At 38.7% G+C, this 23,073-nt stretch overlaps 1 protein-coding gene and 1 long non-coding RNA gene across 4 annotated transcripts in view; one reads left to right on the top strand and one right to left on the bottom strand.

Annotated features, from left to right (window-relative positions):
* DAB2 (DAB adaptor protein 2) overlaps positions 1–23,073 on the bottom strand; it is a 99,995-nt gene that overhangs the window by 50,391 nt on the left and 26,531 nt on the right. The gene's annotated exons all lie outside the window — the stretch shown is intronic.
* Positions 1–23,073, top strand: part of LOC139046429 (uncharacterized) — a 50,376-nt gene that overhangs the window by 981 nt on the left and 26,322 nt on the right. Inside the window, exon 2 of one of the 2 annotated variants that reach the window (XR_011506495.1) lies at positions 1,637–1,756. This is a non-coding gene — a long non-coding RNA (uncharacterized lncRNA). The remainder of the gene's footprint in view (positions 1–1,636; positions 1,757–23,073) is intronic. The other variant, XR_011506496.1, reaches the window with a different exon arrangement.

Raw genomic sequence — 23,073 nt, 5'->3', positions numbered from 1 at the left:
TCATTGCAGATGTGGGTGCACTTAAATCGGTGGGAAATCTGTGTGTGTATATGTGAAACATACTGTATTTATGTATGAAATATAATCCTGTATATACAGATATAAAAACAATTCTCTTTCTATGAAATCGATATAAACAAAAATGTTCACGTCTATATAACCTATGTAAATAAGCTATATATCTGATATAAACAAAGATTGTATACTGGCTTCCCTCACAGTGTGTCCATCCACGTGTAGACACAACAAGACTTTATTCCCCACTGATTTCCATAGTGTCTCCTGTACCTCCATGAAAAATATAAAATATAAGAAAGGAAATAATTTGAAAATGTCGACATACAGTGTTGAGCAGATCTTAGTGAACCTTAACAAGCTGGGAATTCATTTTCTCCATATTTTAAAGTCATGAACAATTGTAAAGCATCCCCACAAGCTCTGTTACTTTTTAAGAATTATGAAATTACTCTTATGAAAAGCATGCCTATGTTCCCTTTTATTTATTTATTTTTAAGTGGGAGATAGTGTGTTAAATGTGAAAGAGCCAAATTGTGACTTGGAGGGGAAGGGGTTATCGATTTTATTGAGTAAGCAACACACAGTGGATTTGCATTTTACCTCTGGAAACTGGGGGTTCAAATTGGGCACATGGGACACCAAGGATGTATTTTGTGGTCCCAGCCTAGCCCCGACTGCAAAGCCACTGTGTAATTTGGGGCGATTGAATGTGAGTGGCAGTCCCTGCTCTCAAGTAGGTCAGGCTTGGAACAACCAGGCACCCAGGGGCCCAGAGCAGCACGACCGGTGACAATGAGAATATTACCTCTCTTGGCCTCTACTATTTCTATCATCTGCCTCTCCTCACACATGGGGATGTAGGGATGGGGAAGGTGGTGCTGATAGTTTTCAATATTTCTCTGAGCTAATTTGCTATTATTAAAAAAAAATGACTTCGTATGAATGACAAGAGATATATAAACTTTAGTCTTAGGATGGTATTTATAACATTTGTGCAGAGAACTTGAATTCTGGTACATCTTAGGATGTAGTGCTTTATTTCTGAGATCCTGAAGTCCAGAGGGATGGTTTCAATTCCAAAGGCCAAATAGCTGGAAAAATGACAACTGATTTCAGGCAAATAGAGGCTTTGACAATTCGAAAGAAATGAATCCCTCTCTTATCCTTAATATGTAACACTTTCTCAACTCAGAAGTGACAACCCAGACGTATTTTTTAAAGACTCTGACCAAGAAATGTTAATTTATGTTTACTCTTCCCCACCAAACGGAAGGGATTTGTCTAAGAAGCCAGAGGAAGAAAATATTTCATCTACCATGAGCTGTAGTTTCAAGAGAAGACTTTGAGGAAAAGAGTTCGGTTATGAGCAGTGGGCTCACACCTACAGCTTAAAATGGACAGCTCTGTCATTATACACAGAAAGCTTAGGGGTCGACAGTGGAGAACTCTGATTTGAAGTGCATTTTTATTTCTCTGGGATGCTGATATTGCTTCTGGCAATAATTCAGTGTCCTGCTCACATTAAGGAAAAAAAAAAAGAAGAATGAAAGTAAATTTAACCCTTTTTATCCCTGGTGAAACGTAGTCTTCTGTCTCCCTGAAGTTGTTCACTTTTCAGTAGGTCTAACATGAGCACCATTGCTGCTGGAGTGTCAGACCCAAGCCCACTCAGACGTGAACCCTGCCTAAACCATGATGTTTTCTTCTCACCGCTGAAATTCACGTTTAGAAAATTCAGGTGAGGAAAATTCAATGCAATGTTTGAAAAACTAGGATCCTTGCATGACTCTTCTCCTTGTACAAAACCTGCCTGTGAGGAAGAAGGAAAAAAAGTAAAAAACTGACGGCTGTGCTCCCCGCCGAGGAGAGGGGTAGTTAATCCCGTGATGGCTTGCTGAAGAATGCATGGTTTATTATTAAAGTAATCTCTTAAGATTTTCCTGGAATGTGCTTCCACAGCAACTCTGCCTGTGTGAGCTATCCTATGTGTCTGTCTTTTCTTCTATAATTAAGCTGTTTCTTTTTCCCCCCTTAGCTCACGGACCTACTGCTTTCTCTGTCCCTTCACCAGCTCTTCTTCTATCCCCTTCTCTACTGCTCTTGTTTCCCTTAAACATCCCATTGAGTCCTGCCATTTCCCATGAACTGGAAGTGGCACTTGGGACTCCACCAGAGGTTAACCGTCTCTGCACCTTGACGCCTTGCTGGACATTTCCAGATGTTCTGATCAAACAAGGGCTGGTTGAAGTCTGTGGATCTAGCCAGGTCACAGCTCTTTTTCTTCCTCTTCAGTGTCATAAAAAAATGAAGAGAATAGCTATTGTTCCCAGAATATGTTCTTTGACCTTGGCTGGTCGGGCATATTTATAGATGCATAAAAACTGGCCTTATCAGATTTGGCTGTTGGCAAGGTAGGACAAATATTAGAGGTTTTTTCTATCAGCCATCTATCTATCTATCTATCATTTTTCTAAAATATTTAGAAGGTAGTCTCATTGAAGGCAAACTGTTTTTGTTTTTTGGTTGCTTTTCTTTGTTTTCTTGATTATACCTGTTTAGCACTTCAGAGCTCAATACTTATCGACTTGTGATGTGAAATATTTGCAAAACTCAAATGGAATTTCAAAAGTTGGCATGTTGTAAGGTGAAGGACATTTAAAAATTCAGTATAATCGATTTATGTAACTAATTACATTTTGCTACCAATATAAATTTTTATAACAAGAAGATGTAAAGGGGAAAAGAGCGCTCCTGTGAATTACTGGTTACAATATTACCTTATTTGGAAAACAAGTTGGAAAGAGTTACTAAAAATAAAAATATATATTATCCTCCAAAATACTGATATTAATTATTATTGTAGCAAACAGTTATACAGTTCTCGATCCTATGAATAAGAATCTGTCCTCTGGAAAGAAAGCATACATATACAATACAAAGATATTAATTGCTGCATTGTCCATAGCAGCAGGAACCTGGGAACAAATTACATCTGTCAATAGGGGAATGATTGAATAAGTTATGATTCATCTGTGCTGTGAAATCGTATGCAATCATTGGAAAGATTAAGTTAGAGTTAAACCTTGTAACATGGAAGGATTTCTATTAGATATTGTTGAGTGAGAAAAGCAAGATACACAAAAAATGTAAAATATTTTTCTATTTTAGTAATGCAAAAAACAACATCTATCCATATAGCTTTGAGGATATGTGTTTGTGTGAGCATGTGTGATTATACAGGAGATAAGAGACTGGATTGCAGTATAGATTACTGAGGAGCTGATGGAGATGAGAGTAGGCAGGGGAGAAAAAGGTGGGGAGAGCTGTGCAAAAAGGGAAAAGAAATTCAAATAGCCTGTACACAGATATGGATATAGATCACATTTGCGCATCTAACAGAATGATATATGCACAGATTTGCATAATTTAAAAAAATACACCAAATGATTTTAACATAAGGAAAGAGAAGAATTTTAAAAGAAATTCCATAAAATAGCTTTCATTGAGTGTTTTCCTCAAGGTCTTTCAAAAGTGACTATGGTCACGTGTCGTTTCAGTGATACATTCTGAGAACTGCATCATTAGGAGGGTTTGTTGTTGTGCAAACATCATAGACTGTACCTACACAAACCCACATGGTATAGCCTACTACACACCTAGGCTATACGGTGTTAATCTTATGGGATCACTGTCATATATGCGGTCCATGGTTGACCAAAACATTGTAATGTGGCACATGACTGTATTCCTCAGGGTTCTCCTGACCTAATTCAGCCTCTAGAGCAATACTTTCTAAACTTTAATGCTCACAAAAGACATCCTGGAAGCTTGCTACCAGGGCAAATTCCTGTGTCTAGCCCCAGAAACCTAAACTGGAAAGATGTGTGGGTGGGTTGCTGAGGAGTGTGAAGCGCCTGGGAATCTGCATGTTTAACCAGCACTTCTGGGTGATGTAGATGTTTTAGTCTTGGGGACCACACTCTGAGAAGCACTGTGTTTCCTGTGGTCAAGAGGATACTCATTTTGTCCTTCTCTGAGCAATGAGAACCGTGTGGAGGGGGAGAATTGCCAAGATGAAGGAGGCAAGTGCCGTTGGTTTTTAGACACTGACCTTTCTCTCTCCCCTTGGCTCTCTGCAGCCTCAGACAGTGTCCTGGTTCAGCTGATGACTTCTCTCCCTGCCCTCTCCCCTGTTAAGACTTATTTTCAGAGAAAATTTTGATATCAGCCATTTGCATTGACCTATCAGCAGATATTCACGTTTCCGGTCCTCTCTCTTTCTGTGGAGCGCAAGGCACTGCTCATTGTTAAAGGGATCTCAGGCATCAGGAAGAACAGGGACAGATTTTTTTTCCTATTTTGGAGCATGTAGAGGCGAAGTCAACTCTACCCTACACCCAGGTTAAGGTCACCCAGAAAGAGAGAAGATTATAGGATTTCCAATTCCTGGGACAACCAGCTGCTACCCCTGAAGTCATACTACATCTTGGATTCAGGGAGGCCATTTGAAAATTGAAACTCTGTTTTATGTACATGATTTCCTTTATTATATAGCAAAGGAAAGTGGGTTTTAGGATCTGATCCGAGTTAAAGTCCTGGCTCCACCTCTTACTAACTGCAAGGTTTAAGGCAGTCTCAAGGACTCAATTTCCTTATCTATAAAACAGGCATTTTCTGTCTTCCCCTCCCATTTTGGCTTTTGGTGGGAAGCAAAGGAAATCATATTAATGAGAGGACTTTGGAAAGTTTGAGACTATACAAATACTATAAATTATGTAAAAATTATGCAAAAAGTACATTATTACTAGAAAGGTGCCCTTGTCCCAAATTATTTCCATCACCATTATCAGAATTTCCATTATTAGTAAATCATGTGCTTCGATAACTATGCTCCTCTGACTGTAGTGAACTTTCCTAAGGCTGACTCCACACGTGGGATAGTCCCAGACCCTGATTTTCTCACATATTAGTGAGGATTACTTTAATGGATCAATTTCATCTTGTCAAAGTGAGATGAGTGAATTTTTCCTGAAATGGGGATATTACAAGGGGAGAGGGGCCAGCCCGGTGGTATAGTGGTTAGGTTTGTGTGCTCCACTTCGGCAGCCTGGGGTTCACAGGTTCACATCCCAGGCATGGACCTAGCACTGCTCATCAAGCCACTCTGTGGAGGCATCTCACATAAAATAGAGGAAGATTGGCACAGATGTTAGCTCAGGGCCAATCTCCCTCACAAGAAGAAAAGGGGGAGAAAAGGCAAAAAATGAGAAAATGGACACTAAAGACCAACTTCTTTTACTTCAGAGATATTGCTACAGAGAAAGGGTGGCTCACCATCCATAGACATTCAATTCAATCCAAAAAAATTTCTACTCCACTCCAAGTATGGCCACACGATGTCCTGGAGTTCCTGAACCAGCTTAATAGCCTCAGTTCTAAACTGGAACAGCTACTTGTGAATCAAGAAAGAATACTGTTTGCTGTACTCATGTAATACTCAGGCTCCAAATCACTTCTTATTAGAGAATGGAGAGAAACCATATCTGAACTCCAGGGTAATTTAAGTCCTTAATAATTGTGAAGCTTATGTATATGTGTGTGACCATGCTTACGTGCATTTTCTGAGGAAGTGCACCATAGATTTCATTGGCTTATCAAAGGAGCCCCTGACATAAAGCAAGATTAAATTCCATCGCATTATGAGTATATAGCCACATTCTTCCTATGCATTCTTATCTGAGGATTTTATTTGAGTCTTGTGTACCAATCTGATATTTGTCCTCACAACATCATTGTCAAACAGGTTAGGGCAAGGATTCCTTTTTCTAAAGGTTAAGAAATGTAAGCACCGAAATCTTGATTTACTTCTGTTTACAGAGTAACAGCCAGAACTAGAACTATTACTCAACTCTCCTGAGTGACCTGGAACAAATGGCTCCTGCAGTCATGGCCCAACTGTAATCAGAGTGCTCAGTGACAACTCATAGGGTTCACTGTATGTTGTATCGTTCTGTCCACTCCTGGAAAAGAATATCTGTTGTGGATACCCCTTCATGCGAAAGACATTGGCAAATGGAAGGTGTCCAAAGCAGGGCCACTTGGACAGTGAGGGAACTTTCCTGGGAACTGAGAACCACCGGGGGCTCTGCCAGTGTGGACTGACTGAATTGGGCAAGTGTAGCCAGGGCGAGAGATACCTTGGGCAGGTGAGGTGGGGTAGGGAGGGGAGATCTGTGGGCAGGAGAGCTCTTGCCAACCATCTGAAGGCTTGTCATGTGGAAAGTCAATTAGAATCCTCTCTTTGGTCACAGATGGTGGGAGGGGATCCTGTCCTGGATTGAATAGTGACCTCCAAGGTTCACGTCTACCTGGAGCCTCAGAATGGGTCTCATTTGGAAATAAGGAAATGCAGGTGTGTAATTAAGATGAGGTCATTCTGAATTATATGAAATCTCACCTCCTTCAATGAATCTTTTTATCTGCCTAGTGGTACTTTTTGGTTAGAATAACTTGACTTTTTATTAATCCTATTTTGCATTTAGCACAACTCTGGAAGCGCTGTGTCTCGGTGTGAATCCCAGCTCTAGAGTTCACCAGCTGTGTGATCTGAGAAAAACTGCTGAACTTCTCTTCTATAAAGAGAAGGAAATAATAGAACCTCTTTTGCAGAGTTGTTATGAGGATTAAATAAATTAATCTGTCGAAAGGATTTGCAGTAATTTTCAGCCCATAGCTGAGGATAAGGTGAATTGGTCTGAATATTTTAAAAGAACAAGTATAAAAATATTAAGTAAATTTGAAAATAAGTTTACTCTAAACCTCAGAAATTTCACTTCTAAGTCAACTTAGAAGAACTCCAACTCATTTGCCAAGAAATATGTCTAAGAATGCTTAGAACAGCAAAAAGTAGAAGCAACTTACATGTTCATCAACAGGAGAGCAGACAAATAAATTGTGGTGCATGCATCCATTGGGAATACTCCAGCAGTAATAGGAATGACAAGGATGTACGACCCAGAGCTGCTTGTAGCAACACAGATGAATCGATTAAGCAGAACAAGTCACAGATGAATACATAAAGCACGATACCATTTATATATGCTTTAAAATGTGAAAAATAAAATTGCTCATACTTAGAGACATAACTATTCATATAAATGAATATAAAGATGCATGAGAAGGATAAATCACAAATTCAAGATGGTGGCTTCCTTTGGGGGAAGGCAGAGGGAAAAATAAGAGAGAGCTCCGGCCATTCTCGTCACTTTTTTTCCTAAGGCTTGATGCGGGGTACCTGGGTGCATATTGTTATACTTTTATGTCTTTTTATATAGAAGCTTTTCTAAGCCCTTAGCAGATGTGAATCAAAACCTCTTATTATCTCCATTTTACAGATGGAGAAACTGAGGGAAGTGATTAAGGTCACAGAGCTAGTAACAGGCAAAGCCAGGCTTTGAACCTAGGTGGTCTAGTTCCAGGAGCTGTGACTTAACTGCTACGCAAAGTTGACTTTCATTTAGTATTTTATAAAGAAATGAAAAGGCGGTAAGTGACGTTGACTCTTCAACACAACTTTGGAACACACGCTGATCACGTTCACTGGCTTGTTGCTCTGACCGCTCCTCACCTTCAGTTCTCCAGCCCCCTGGTCCTTCTCTGTCCCACTTTGGCTTTGTACCTCAGCTGCTGTTGCTCCTCTCTCCTCCCTGGATCAATGGCCTCATTTGGATTCATTTTTCTGGCTTTCATCAAGACCTAGGCACCCTTTCCAGGCCATCTGTGATGTTTGGACTTTGACCAAAGAAAGAAACTTCTGTCCTGACCCTCAGCCCGGGTCTGGCCCTGACTGGACAATGGTCAGTGAGAGGGAGATGAGAAGATGGGAAGTTATACACTACAGCTGAGCACTGCAATGAAGAGCCACTGAAAATGAGTATTTCTTTGAGAAAAGTTTTAAAAGAGATTGGGTAAAAGTGGAGGTGGTAGCATGTGTGTGTGTGTTGGTTCAAGATATAAGCTGCAGTTTTTTAGAAGAAATATTGGTGGGAGATACAAGTTTTGGGGATGATTCAAAATAACCAATATCCCTCAATCAAATTCTACCTGACTTTCAGCCGTAATCACTCCATCTAAATGGAGTTACCCTGAATTTTTCCCCATGGCAAGGAACCATACTTATTTTGGTTAATATTCAGACCAACCCTCCTCCTCAGTCTCTCCTTGGTGAAAGAACCTTTCTCCAGGCTAGCCTAGGGAAGGAAACCTCATCGCTTGCTTCTACTGGGAGAGGAGCCACAGCTCCTGAAACCCATGCCACTGTCCTCTGCCCACACAGCTCTTGCTTCAGTTGTCTGTGAAAGAACTGAGCTCACCAAAAGTGCATTTGCTAAAGAAGCACCACCTGTGAAGGCTAGGCTAGGTGCGGGTTTGGGTGGACGGAAAACCAGCCTAGAGCTCTGTAGTTATTGCTGAAAATGCTTAAGTCCTGTAGACATTTTGCTGAAGCCCACCAGGAAATGTATAATCATAAACTTTATATGTGTTTATCTCTCAGGTGAACACTCTCTATTGTTTTGGCTTGTATTGAGACAGTTTTTACACTAATATTAGACATTCACTACATCTAGTAATTTAAAAATGCTCTTCTCTCTCTCTCTTTATCTCTCTCTAATACACACACACACACACACACACACACACAACCACCGTTTACATTTTACTGTGATTGAGTTTGAGTTATAGGCAATACTATGTTGGTAAACCATGTTTCTAAATAAAAAAGCTCTGATTTATTGTGTTTGCTGATTTCCACGGGGTCACTCCCCCCACCATGGCTTATTTCAAGGTATCATGTGATGTCACTGAATGTAGAGATGGAAACAGATGTGCACAATCAGCTCTTAGAGCGTTGGCACCGACCCCAGCACATCTCTGGTTATAAGGGATGCATCAGCTTCTTTCTCTCCTAATGTGTTAACTACTGAAGGGGCTTTTTTCCAACATTCTTGGCCAATAATAATCAGTCAAATTGATTAATCAACTACCTATAGATGAAGAATATCAAATGAAGTCTTTCTGGAACATGATGTCTAAAGATCTGGACCACAGTGACTAGCTATTTAAATAGAATAATGACTTTTGTTTTCCTAATCCACACTGTGGTACAGTGAAAATCACATGGGACTGAAATTAAGCACATATAAATTAAAATCCTGGCTCTGTCATTAACTGTGACTGGAGAAATTGCTTAACTTCTCTGAACCTTAAATTTCTTATGTGTAAAATGGAAAATAATGCCTATGGTGCAGGTTTATCTTGAGAATTAAATGATATAATAATGGATGTAAAATAACAAATTCCTGGCAAATAGCAGGCTCTGTGGTAGCTATCATTGTTAATTGCAGAAAAAAGGAAATGCTCAGATTCTTCTTATTTTAAGATTTTCTCATAAAAAGAATTAAACTTTTGGTGCTTGCCTCCATTGTCTAAAAATGAATACTAACAGGTGACAAAATACTTGATAATACAGTAGATAAGTATCAATGGAAAAAAATTTGGAACATTTTTATATATTATTCTTGTCACCTGGTAGCTTCTAACTACCTCCACTGCTACCACTGTGGTCCAAACCATCACCATTTCTCACATGGAAATAATCTCTAACTACTTTGGCTCTTATCCCTCCCACAGTCTATTGTCAACATAGTAGCCAGAGATTCACATGAAAAATGTCCAATAATATTACACTGTTGTTTAGAATCCTTCAATAACTCCCATCTCCAAAAGAGTCAAAGCCAAAGTCCTTAGAAACAGCCTCCAAGGCTGTATTGATGTGCTCTCCACCCCCATTACCTTTGTAACTGCCACTCTTACCCATCTTTCTTTCATTTGCTTCACACATCAGGCCCATTCACATCTCAGACCTTCACACTTGCTATTCTTTGCCTGTATTATCTTTCTCCACACTTACGTCTGGTTAGCTCCCTATCTACTTTAGATAGCTGCTCACATGTTGCCTTCTCATGGAGAGTAGCTTTGACCATTGTACTGGTTGAACAGTGTCCTCCAAAAATTCATGTCCATCTGGAATTTGTGAAGGTGACTTTATTTAGAACTAGGGTTTTTGCAGACGTAATCAAGATGAGGTTATACTGGCTTAGGCTGGGCCCCAAATTCAACAACTGGTGTCCTTATATGAAAAGGGAAATTTGGACACAGACACATAGGGAAGGCAATGTGAAGATGGAGGTAAAGGTTGGAATGACGCAGCTGCAAGCCAAGGTACACGAAGGATCGAGGCTGTTAACAGAAGCTAGGAGAGAAATACGAACCAGATTCTTCCCTAGAGCCTTCGGAAGGAGGAGGGCCCCGATGCCTCCTTGATTTCAAACTTCTAACCCCTAAAACTGTGAGATAGTAAGTTTGTCTTGTTTTAAGCCACCTAGATTTTAGTAATTTGTTACAGCAGCCCTAGAAAGCTAACAAAAACCATTTGATTTCAAATTGCTGCCCTACTATCTTATAACCTTTTCTCTGATTTACATTTTCTCCATAGCAACTATCACTAACCGACAGAGCCCGATGATTTCCAAAGGTTCCTTAAGCAATACATTTTACTGACTATAGCTATCAGCAAATCATTGCAGTCTCCAAACAAGATTTAGCTGTCCCTTCTCACCTACTCTTCCAAACTGGAAATGTCTATTCTTAACGTGCATGACATTCCTTCTCTAGTAAGGAGAATGCCTGCTAAACTTGTCTGACTTCTTCTACTGTTCCTCTTGTCCCAGGTTCAAGAAAATAGCTGCACGTGGTAAGTTACTGCACCAATACAGATCCATTAAAATAAATAAAACCACAAAGAGAGAGTATAAATTGTGTAATTTGAGGATCTGATTTCCACTAGGTCTAGACTACGGGTCTGCTATATTCTATACTTGGCATATGGACAGATCAAATTGATTCCTGCCATTTGGTATTTGAAAGACCACTTCTATGAGATGCTGCAAGTACACAGCAAACTGTGAACTTTATTTGCAGTAGCTTGAATCTAATCAAGCCTCTTCATATATCTACCAATTTAGGGGAAATACACAAAGGGAGAATCTAATTAAATGGCAGCACCAAGCATGACAGTCAAATCCAGAATGTGGCACATTCTGCAGGACAAATGACCTGCTTTCTTCCATGTGTCAATGATGGGAACACAAAGGAGTGGGGTGGGATGGGGAAGATTGCTCTAGATTTATGGAGACTTAAAAGAAAATAAAACTATGTAATTTCATGAGTCTTGTTTGGATTCTGATTCTAAGAAACAAAACATTAAAAGATATTTTTGAGACAGAAATTAGAATTTAGAAGATGTTAAGGAATTATTGTTAATTTTGTCAAGTGTGTGAAGGTATTGTCCTTATGTGTTAGAGATGTGAAGTGAAGTATTTAGGGTGAAATGATATATCTTGGATTTTCTTTAAAATAACCTATTCCATCCCCCAAAGTGAGAAGGAAGACAAAACAAGATTGTTGAAGCAGACTGACGGCTATATGGGGGTTCAGTATACAGTTCTCTCTATTTTTGTTTACATTTGAAAATTTCTGTAATAAAAAAATTAAAGATCACTGCTACCATTAGGTGTTCCATGAAGTTCATTCATTCATTCATTCACCATTTTCCACGTGATAGTTACTGCTGGGTTGCCAGTTGGGTGCTATAGATAAACAAGCCATAGCTTCATTCTCTAAGACTTCCAAGATTTACCTCAGAGAGCTTCCCACATGGAGTTATTTTATAGGAAAACTAATATTCTTTCAGCATTTAGAAACTCAGAATTCAGACTCTGAATATCATAGTACCTCTTGACCAAGAAAGTGGCTTTGTTTCCCTAATTCTCCTCCACAGGGGACCCAGACATCTGTGTGTGCTGGAGGAGCACCTTTTGGGATCAAGGATCAGTTGAGTCACATTAACCACTTTCTGCTCAACATTAGGTCTTCTCAGAAGGCCCAGGCCTGCCCCGCTTTTTGATGCCCCTGTGCTCCCAAGTGCTTTTTCTCTGGGTTACTGATTTCAGACTGGAGTCAGATGATTTGCAAAATGACTTCGTCTTTCCTGTCTGCTTCACACCACGGGGCAAGGAGAACAAATAGGTACAAAGTCTGTTTGGCTTCTAAGCCCCAGAAAGAGGCCTGTATTGCTGTCATGTGCTTGTCTGATGAGATGTCCCAGAGTTTGCTTTTTCTTTTTCCTGGCTTCCTAAAGTCAGGATATTAATCTACAAAGCTTCAAGTAGATTTCCTTTCAGGGGCATCTTTGGTAGTCAGGATATGGCTCCATAAGGCAATTCTACGAAGGTATAGCGGATATTTGGGGGATGGGGGCCTTCACTTCTCTTCCTTATGCTTTGTTCTTGAGCATTAATGACACCTCTACTAGGGAACAAAAAAGGAATAGAACTAGGAAATTAGTTTGACCTTGATGAAGATGATGCTGATTATGTGTTTTTTGCAGGCAAGTTTATAGTTTAATAAATTTTCAAATATATTCTCATTTGATCCTCATATCTGTCTTGCAAGTTAGACCAGTATAATTGTCTCCATTTTAAAAACGATCAAATTGGGTCTCAGAGAAGTCAGGGAACTTCTTCAAGTGTGTGTAGATTCCTGGTGAAGGTGCCAAGATTCAAACCAATTCTTCTGACTCTTGTTACCCTTCCTGGGGGCCTTTCAACGCCTCTGAATGATCTCTTAAATGTTTGATGAAGGAGAAGGAAGAAAGACATAGATATCCATAACATCTCCATTAGCACAGATGCTGTGAACTTAGCTATGTTCTATTTTTATTTTTTTGCTAAATGCATACTGTTTTTCATCTCCAAGTATCTCTGAGCATTATAATGTAAAATCTTAGTGTCTTCTATTTCTATTTTGCCTAAAATATTTTAATTGGATCAGAAAATTATTTCATTACTATATGTAATATAGGGTACAATTCAGGGCTTTCTCCAAACAGGTTGTTCTCCACACAAGGTGATTTCTTGCTGTGTAAAGATAGGCTTCTTCTGGTTTATGCCCGCCATCAAGATCGGACAACTGTCCTTTGTTATTTGGCTTAGTGTGAGTCTCAGAGTAGTGATAAGTCAGCACACTTGTCCCCTGTGAAGAAAGATTGCCCAGAGGACATGCGAGGGGAACAGGAATGGCTCTTCATGGCCATCTGGTTCTTCTTAGCTGAGGAATGCTCACCGGTTATGTCAGCCCTGAGCAAAACTCATAGAAAGAGACGTAGCCTTCCATCCAAGCGGGGAAAGCAATGTGAGAGACTAGCGGTAAGGTCGGGAATGAGGTGCTGTTCACACAAAAAAGTCAAACCTGACATGAATCAGATGGGAAACTTACTCTTTGGATTGGGAAATATTTTGGGCTGAAATCATCTTTTTGAAGAATTTGTCTTATTCATTATTATTGAACAGTCTCCAAGCTGAACAGCCATGTAAGTCTGGACACAATAAATATTCAGGGATTTTTAAAAAAGCCATAAAAGGAATACTTTAACTGAAGAAGTAAGTAAGGATACTTATTGTTTATCTGAATGGATCTTCTTAAAATATAATAGAAGATACTTGTTCTAAAGAACACAAATGCTAATGATGACACAAAATCATAGGATAATTTATTCATAACAAGGAAGGCTGAAGTTTGAGATTCCTTAGTAGAAGACATACTTTTTCCAGTCCCACAGAGGGTGCACTGGGCTGGGATATAGCTGACCTCGTGGCTAATACTGACACAGCCACTGCTTTGTGTCTTATGGCAAATGACTAATTTCTATGTGTGGCATTCTTCAATTTGAAAAATACTTGTCCTTAATATCATGATAAAAGAGAGAAAATCAATCATGACAGAAATGTTATATAAAATACTTGTATTATTGAAAGAGCTATCATTAGACATTTTTGTTGTGAAAGGAGAATTAAACATATCAAGTTTTTGCTTTCAATTGATTTACGTAAATCCTAAAAAATTTTAAAATGCAAATAATTTGACAATGCTCCGAGTTAGAGGTCATCTTATTTTTTACGGGACTGTGCAGCTAAGCATACAATGTGCTTAGTTAGCAAGGTTCATGTTTATTAACCCTTCTCCAAATTACAAATGAAAGACCAGGCAGCAAAAGATGTAATGCGCACTGAGTGTGCGATATGTCTACAGAGTCTGAATAAATACACGCCCCAAAGCAACTGGCCTTGCAAAATTGAAAGTGGATTATGACCCTCTTAATAATAATAATGATATTAGATGCTTCATATTTGTCTCCTAGCAACTAAGTAATATGGATGGGGAAAGAAATTTTCTGAATATGCCTTTAATCATTATTATTATTATAACATATGTAACTAGAGTATTTTAAAAATGTATCCACCTATATAACCTCCTTTCAGTTATAACATGAATATTATGCAGACCCAACTACTGGATTATATGGCAATGAAGACAGATATTCTAATTCAACCTTCTGGAAAGTAATTAAATGGAATAGTATTTTCTCTCATTAAGTCTACAGGCAGATATGAAATATTGAGTAAGCTTTTTAACTCTTCTAATAGCTGTAGAAGTCCTCACAAAAAATTTTCTCTGACATGAGTCCCAGTTTTGCTCTTTCATACTCTCCTCTCTCTGTCAATAGAAGTTGAATTTTCTAATTAAAAAAACAGAGTTTCTCTTAAAATTATTAGATTTTATCATACCACATTATATAAAACTGATTTAGTAGAATTAGAAACATTCTTCTTCTTGGGGATACTTTTTAGGACTTACTAAATACTAATAATCAGTCTGTCAGGAATTTTTGGTCTAAATATCATGATTTACTTTCTCTTCAGCTTAATGTTTTTTGGGAGGTGGAGTGGAGTGGATTGGGGTGGAGAAAGAATATCCCTTTAAGAGTTACTATAGCAATACAACTTGCTGTTGAAACTGTAAACATTGATGAAGGCTCGGAAGGTGACACCCTACAAAAAATATCTCAGTCATTCTGAATAAGACCTGAAACAACATTTCTACAAAATTTAACTATGCGTAAAAGCAAGACTCTCTGGCATCCAAATAAAAATAATTCTACCTCTATTAGAAAGCAAGCCTAAATGAAATGGAAATCATATTTACTCTCACTTCCCTCTCGCCACACTCTGAAAAGAAGAAAGAGACTGAGACAGAGAGAGGAAGGAAGGAAGAAAAGCAAGCTGAATCAAACAAAAACTATCTGGACATATTTTAGGAATGTTGCATGCATATGTGTGTGTTTATGATTGTGTGGGGATGTGTATGCTGGATTTCAGCTAACGAGTATTTTCTGCATCTCCACAATTTCTACACCAGCTTGAAACCAAATAATATTTAATCAGTTCCATAAAAATGCCAAAATCAGAAAAACATGCATGAAAAAGGCAGCAATGAGAAGAAGGCATGCTATATATGTTATAGCTGACCACAAACGTCATTCACAAAACAAGCAAGTGGCCTACCCAGGAATTTTCCAAATGCTTTTTTTGGGAGAAGTTAACTCCCATACAGAGAGCTTCAAAATAGAAGAGGAAAATGACAGGTTAGTGCAGACCCTTTTTACTAATTTATCCCTAAAATAAAGACAGCATCTTGAATTAAAATGCAAGTCCCCAGAGGGTGCTTATGAGAAAGCATCATAAATACAAATAACAATTTAGCATGCCAACCCTTTTCACAGAAACAAAAGCCCCACCCCAGCCAGGAGGAGACCTCTGTGTAAGAGCTCATCCTGCTCTTCCAGCCGGGCCCTGCCTCCCCCGCCTTTGGAAGCTTTTCCACTTCTGACTCTGCTCACTTCTCCTTTTGGTGTTTTTAGAGAATGACAGAGTTTATCCAACAGGAAATACTGGAATAGTTTTTGCAAGACCTCCGTTTCTCTACCACTGGCTTGAACAAGAATAAGGACTACCATGTGGTGTTGCTGAACTTTGCTAAGAGCGCTTTGGGACATTACACATAACATTGGTTTAACTTTAGTTACATTGGGGAAAAATTGAAATGATCTGAGTCTGCATAGCTCCTAGAACCATAGACTTTCAGGATCTTAGAGAATCCCAGGGGTCATCTAGTCCAGTCTCCCACCCAGGACTTCAATTCCTTCTATCATTCTGCTTCTGCCTGCCCCAAGAGGTTATTCAACTTAACCTCACAACACTTTCAGCAAAGGGGATTTCCTGAGGCAGTCTCCTGTGTCCTTACCTAGGCTAAATACCTTTTCTATCTGGTCCTCATCAAAAGCAGATACACTGTACTATTCAGCTACTTTTAGCAAGCTACGGGCTTTGCTTGCATTTTTTTAAGGCTCAGAGACATTGCATAAAACTAACCCAGATGTCAGCTGATGGATTATGAACTCAGAGTGGGAACCTTGAGTTCCTTCCTGTCTCTGTGGATTCTTGAGAGGAGATGATTTACAGTTTTCCTGGTCACTGCTGGCTTGGAGCTCTTGTTTCTGCTACCTTTTTTTTCAGTTCATGGTTCACTCTGCTGTTCGTTGCCTGCCGTCTCTGTTTTGTACCACATCAAACTCAACAGTGTTCCTGGACCAGTTCACCCTACCCTCCATATGAAACCTGCCTAAATCAAAACCTTTGTGCATACAGCAGTCTTTTCTGAAGGTGTGTGGAAATGAATGGGATTTATTTTGACACACATGCATACAAATTAAATATATGTCATATTATACATTTTAATGTATATTAAAATACATATATATTTATTTTGACATAGGCACATACACACATAATATTTGAATATTAGACGTCCCTATGATTAAAAGTCTTCTTCTTTGCTCTTTGCAGAGCCATATTCGTTTCCCTTCCTCAAATTCCTATTCTTTTCATATGAAAAGTGATTTAGAAATCCCTTTTGTTTGCTCCCTCCTGTCTTTGCAGGCTTCTGAACTCTTGTTGGTGACATGCTGACCTATCTTTCTTTCACCTGCAGCCTTTTCATGCCTTTAGGTTCCTAGCATCCACCCCAAAGGTTTATCAAGACATTTTAAATAAAACCTGCTCCCTCCTGAGGAGGATACAAATGAGGATATTTAAAAATTTTGGTGTTTGAGCATCTTTCCAGGTTTTGCCCCATTTAGAGTGCACTCCTTGAGAAGCTTACAAGGGAAAAGGCAGAATTCAAGTAATTGAGCAAAAGCAGAGTGAGTACTAGATTTAAGTAACGGAGCCAACTGCAAAGTACACATTTCTAAAACCTTCGTTGTTGGGTCTGTTATACTGTGCCAAACATGAAAAAGAAAAATGATATGTCTTTCTGAAGTAAAAGAGAAAAAGTTGGCCCTTATCTAGATTACAAATTTGTCGAAGTCTGAAATTGTGTGTATAAATTCTTTGAAGTACTGGTGAAAGTTCTCTGGGGGAACACAGTGAGAAAGTTGGGGTTGGTGGTGAGAGTGGCCTGGGTTCAAGTTTTTCTGACATATTACTATTCCATTTTGGCTTATGACTTAAGAAAATTTAATTAAGGCCATAAATCGTATAAAATAGAAGAAAGCAGACAGTAGGTGTTAGCTCAGAGCTAAGACTGCACACTTAAAAGTTTTCAGGATCATTCTGACTTAGAATGTTCTGTCTTTATGTCTGTCATAATGTTCATATCATGCTTATTAATTTATGGTTCAGAAAATGTTTATTCCGTACAGAAGCCTAAGGAATTATTTGAGCTAAAACGTTCCAAATCTAAATTGCAAATACAATATTCAGTTAAAGAAGGCAGATTGAATTCACATGTTTACCCTCCTTCTCTCCTCAGTCCCCACTACACTGTTATTAAATGAATAAAAGGCTATAAATTCAGAAAGATGAAGAGAACAGAAAAGGGCTTCAGCAGGAAAGCTATTTGAACAAATCATTGAATGCTGGAAAGTGGATGAAGGTGTAGACATTGATTTATTAGGGCAAAGGAATCCAGACCTCATGTACATGCAGGTAGCACAATAACTCTAGTAGAAACAGTCCACACTGCAGAATCCTTGAGAAGCTTAGCTCACAGCAGTAGCTGGTATGATAGATGGAGGGCTGAGGCATGAAACTGGACCAGGAAGCAGATGATAAGGTTATCTAAGTTCATCCTCTCCCCAAGGAATGGAACACTAACAACCAAGTCCTTCCAACTCCCCCATGCCCACCATGAACAGAACACTGATGCTTACAACACCCCCCCACTTTGCCCATCATTACCACAGGAGACCAGAGCTTTATTTATGAATGGGAGAAATTGAATGGGAGTGGCTGGTGAGGCATGGTGGAGGGTGAGTGAAGGTAAGAGTCACGGCTCAACGCGAGGGAACTAATAAAAGTCTGCTCTTATTAGAAACTTCGAGAATAGTTTGATCCCCCAGTTCCCTTTTCCTTCCTAAGCACGCTGCACTACAACCAGGAAGCTGCCTCCAAAACAAGAGATTAGAAGGTTATTTTTCTAGAAAAATGGAATCACTCAGAAGAAAGACCCTTACAGACTAGTGGTTGCAAAACCCTAACGGAACGGCCAGCTCCCTACAAGATTTCCCTGAAGGCAAGTCAGCTAACCTTGTCCGCGTGCACTGAGCTTCCACTTGGCTTCTAAGGCTCCACTCTTAAATGTGAATGAGAAACCTTGGATCACCAGAAAGTTAAGGAAAACCCTCATCATGGAGAGAAGGAGCAAAGTAAACGAGGTAAAAATAGGGCAAGAGAAGAAAATGGATACAATGCAGGGATCATACAGATCCTAAAACTGTTTACTTATATTCCTGGGGACACTTGAAAAGCTATTAAATCCATATGCAATAACAAATTGCTGTAAAAAAATCCAACAATAGAGTTCTTATAAATTAAAAATATAGTGTTGTTCCTCCCCCCAAAAATGAGTAGTAGGGTTGGAAGATAAATTCTAAGAATGTTCCCAGAAGTGGAACCATGATGAGGAGATAGAAAATTTGAATAACATAAGAATCATGGAAGATTAGTCTAGGGAGCCGAATATCAGACTAGTAGGAATTTCAGAAAGAGATATTGGAGGGAGAAAATTATAAAGTACTAAAAAAAATTTATCAAAATGGATAGATGGGCATCTTCAGAAGGAAAAGACAAAACTGAGTATCCAGTACAATCATAGAGTGACTTCAGAAACCAAGGGTAGAGAGAAGAGCCAAATTATTATTCCTGATTAATTTGATTTTTACAAAGTAAAGTAAGGAAAATTAAAATAAAGGGCTAAACTTATCTTGTCACTTTATGCTAAAGCCCTTCACTGGTTCCCCAATTTCCTCAGAATCAATTTTCATCTGCTTTCCACAGCAGACAAGGCCATTCATGAGTAGTCCTAGCTCACATCACTTCTTCCTGTTCTGCAGTCTTGTGGAACCCTATGTGTTCGCCAGAACACAATGCCAAAATTCCTCTTACTGCCTAATATTTTCTTTATCTGAATATCTATCCTTCCTTTCCTCCTCTGCCTTGGCCCTTTAAATGGCTAACTCTTCTTATTCATCTTTGAGATCTTGGCTCAGGCGCTGCCTTACTAGAGTATTCTCCATAATCTCTGCAAGACTGAGTTAGGTCACCTTTCACTCTGTCCAGTGCTTCTGTCTATCTAGTACAGCGATAATCACTCTACTGTAATTCTCCAGCCGCCTTTTGCATCCACTTCCCAAGCAAAAAGCACCTTAAACACAAAGACAGTCTCTTGTTTATTGTGTGTCCCCAGCACCTACCACAAGACCTGCACATAGCAGGCATCGAATATTTTTTTGTAATGAAGAAATCAAGTGGGGGAAGAGATAGGCAGGGCTATAGACAATCAGTAATCAAAATGGGAGAAAGGCAGTGGTTCTGTTAATGCCTTTAAGGATATTTAAAGCTACTCTCTTTTCTTCTTGCCTCAAATTACCACAGTTCACCAATTCTAAGATAAATATTTTTTACATTTTAATATTTCTGAGATTAGAATGTCACACATCTGATGGCATGCATAGATTTTTACACTGGCAGCATTTTTCATTCTTTTTAGTAATAAATAATGGTGCTTGTGATAAAGGATTAATTATAAATATTAATTAAATTTAATAAAAATATTAATTAAAATAATGATGCATCTTATAATCAAAGGAGTTGTAGAGTTAATGAATTATGGTAAATATAAATTGTGTATATAGAACACATATACCAGGTTTGTGAAGGAATAGAATGGAATTGGAATCCTGAGTTAGACTATAGAGCGTGAGGCACAAGTTTCTTGGCATGGAGAGAAAAGAGGGAACAGAGCCGTGAGAGGAGAATGGAAAGCAGGATAGGAAAGTCATGGGGGTTTTTCCACGTAAACAAGAGAGGCTGCAGGTTGACAAAGCTCCTTACTCTAATACACTCACCCAGGTCTATGACAAAGTAAGTGGTAAAGGCAAAAGGCTAGTTTGACTTATTGTTTGGAAGTGTTGAAATAACATGTTTTCACTGGCCACCCTGCCAGAAAGGGGAAAAAATTGTTGAAAAGAAAAACAGGGATTCTTGTTTCAGGATGCGTCACCAGTCAGTTAAGAAAACTTGGAAAGTCGAAGCCCTCCACGTTCTTATAGGCCATGACGCCAAAACCAAAACCCAAATTAGTCATTGTTGGGTAAAACCCCTGATTTTGCAAAAACCAGTCCCAAACCAGCTCTGGCTGGGTACAGTCAAGTGAGGAACAATATTTAGAAAGCATTTTTTAGAAGAATAGCAGAATGTTTGGTCCAAGAGGGAAAAAAACCTACCATTGAACCACAAGTTAAAATCAGTGAGGGCAGGTTGCAACAATATTAAAAACTTGATGGTGCTAAAACGTAGTTGTTTTGGCAACTTGTGAGCAAATTAATGGTATATATTTCCAAATAAGCAGCACTTCCATCGCTGACCCTTTGCAATGTAGTACATGGGACATATCAATGAACGTAACTCGAAATGGAATTTACTTGATATCCTGACTCGTACGCCCCCTCCTCTCACCACTACCTTATTAAGGATTCTAATCTTTTGCATTTTCTCTGGGTTTTATTTAGTTCTAAGTGTACAGCTGTGAGTAATTCTACAAAAATCACTAAAGGGAAAAACTGGTAACTAACAAACCATTTTTAAAGTATAAATTCTAGAAAGAGCTAAATAATAACGCCTTTTTTTAATGCTGAGTAAGTTGATCTTTGGCAATAAACTGGTCACCCCTGGGAACCAAATCAACTGTTTCCTGGTAAGAAAATCCTGTTTAAGTATGCCCTAAGAAGCGTGTGACTGTGTATTGCTTATCCAAAGAAATATATCATTAACATGCTTGCAGATTGTATAACCAATAGTATCACGAGTCAGTCATAGATATATTGTAGAATTAAAGTGGAATTTTTATCTAAGTGATCTCTTTTTTTTCCTGCTGTGAAGTTATTATTTCCAGGCCTTAATTATCGTGAGAAATTTTCTTTAAATTATAGGATTGATGAAGAAATGTTATTCTTTACACTTAATGGAAGAAAGAGGGTGAATTTGGACCCTCACTTTTCTGAGCTACCTCACTGAACAATTGGGTGGTAAAATGACTTTTTTGTTGTTGTTGTTTTGCTGAGGAAGATTTGCCCTGAACTAACATCCGTGCTAACAGATTTGTGTAGGTCCCTGCCCAGGAACTGGACTTGGGCTGCTGAAGCCGAACACACTGAACTTAATCACTAGGCAACTGGGGCTGACACTGGCAAAATTGCTTTGATATTGAGCTCAATTTGTCTTATTAGAACTTCATCTTTGTAATACATTAGGTTCGATTTTCTGACAGTTGCTGAAAGTCCAAGAGACTTATGATTGCACTTTCCTGCAGCACTTCCGGGAGCTCTGGAGATATTTCGTATTTCCAAAGAGGCATCATTGTTGTTTTCACCCAGGTATAAAGAGTTTTGTGTGAAATGGTGCTCCAAGCAAACAGCGTGTATCTACAAATTGACTAGTGTTTCTTAGACAAAGATGGCCATTGTAGCCTCAAACAAGCCTATTTATTTGGGTGAAGGGAGTATTTTGTGAAGGAATGACAGGCTGACATATATTTACTAATGTCTCTCATACTGTGTGACAAAATCTGGCAGGGTAACGTTGAATGGAACAATTTGTTACAATTTTATAGAACCCTTTCACACACAGAATTCATGCCTTTGTTCAAGCTGCCTAAAGTGTTTAAGTTTTCTAAAAGATTTTTTGGGCAAAAGTTCCGCAAAACTTCCCCTATTATTTTCAAGGATTTCAGCTCTTCCTTATACATATGAAATGACTTTCTTGTTTTAAACATTTTCCCCAGGAGAATATATCTCATTAGGAACATTCTGGAAGTAAGACTTGAGTCTTCAAAGAAAAGTTGTAGAACTTATATTTTTATTAGGTATTTTTTAATAAAAATGTTAACAAATTACATCATGAGAGTTTTCTTCTGACAAATGTATTTGAAAAAAATCAATGTCAATGAAAATGCAGCCACTTATTGTTTTTTAGATAGCTGATTGCTATTATTTCTTAATGGTTGTGCTATCCAGTGCTTCCATTTTGGCTTCTCCAGGGCTCACTACTCTTCCCTTATCTGATTAATACTTCTGAAATTTTGATTTTAGATGTTTACCTCTAAGAAGTTGGGTTACAACTGCCACTAGGATAAAACATGGAATAGAACCCAAAGATGTCCCCAAATATTTTAATAGTTGTAATTTAAGTATATGTATATATTTTTTTCAGCTTTTTTTTCCCAAATCCCCCCAGTACATAGTTGTATATTTTTTAGTTGTGGGTCCTTCTAGTTGTGGCATGTGGGACGCCGCCTCAGTGTGGCCTGATGAGCGGTGCCATGTCCGCGCCCAGGATCCGAACTTGTGAAACACTGGGCCACAGAAGTGGAATGCAAGAACTTAACCACTTGGCCATGGAGCCGGTCCTTTAAGTATATTTTTAATATCTTCAGAAATATATTTTATAAGATATAAATTTATGCATAAATTATATATAT

Source organism: Equus asinus, chromosome 10 (genome assembly GCF_041296235.1).
Source record: "Equus asinus isolate D_3611 breed Donkey chromosome 10, EquAss-T2T_v2, whole genome shotgun sequence".
Classification (NCBI taxonomy): domain Eukaryota; kingdom Metazoa; phylum Chordata; class Mammalia; order Perissodactyla; family Equidae; genus Equus; species Equus asinus.
This window is presented reverse-complemented; position numbering and strand designations above follow the sequence as displayed.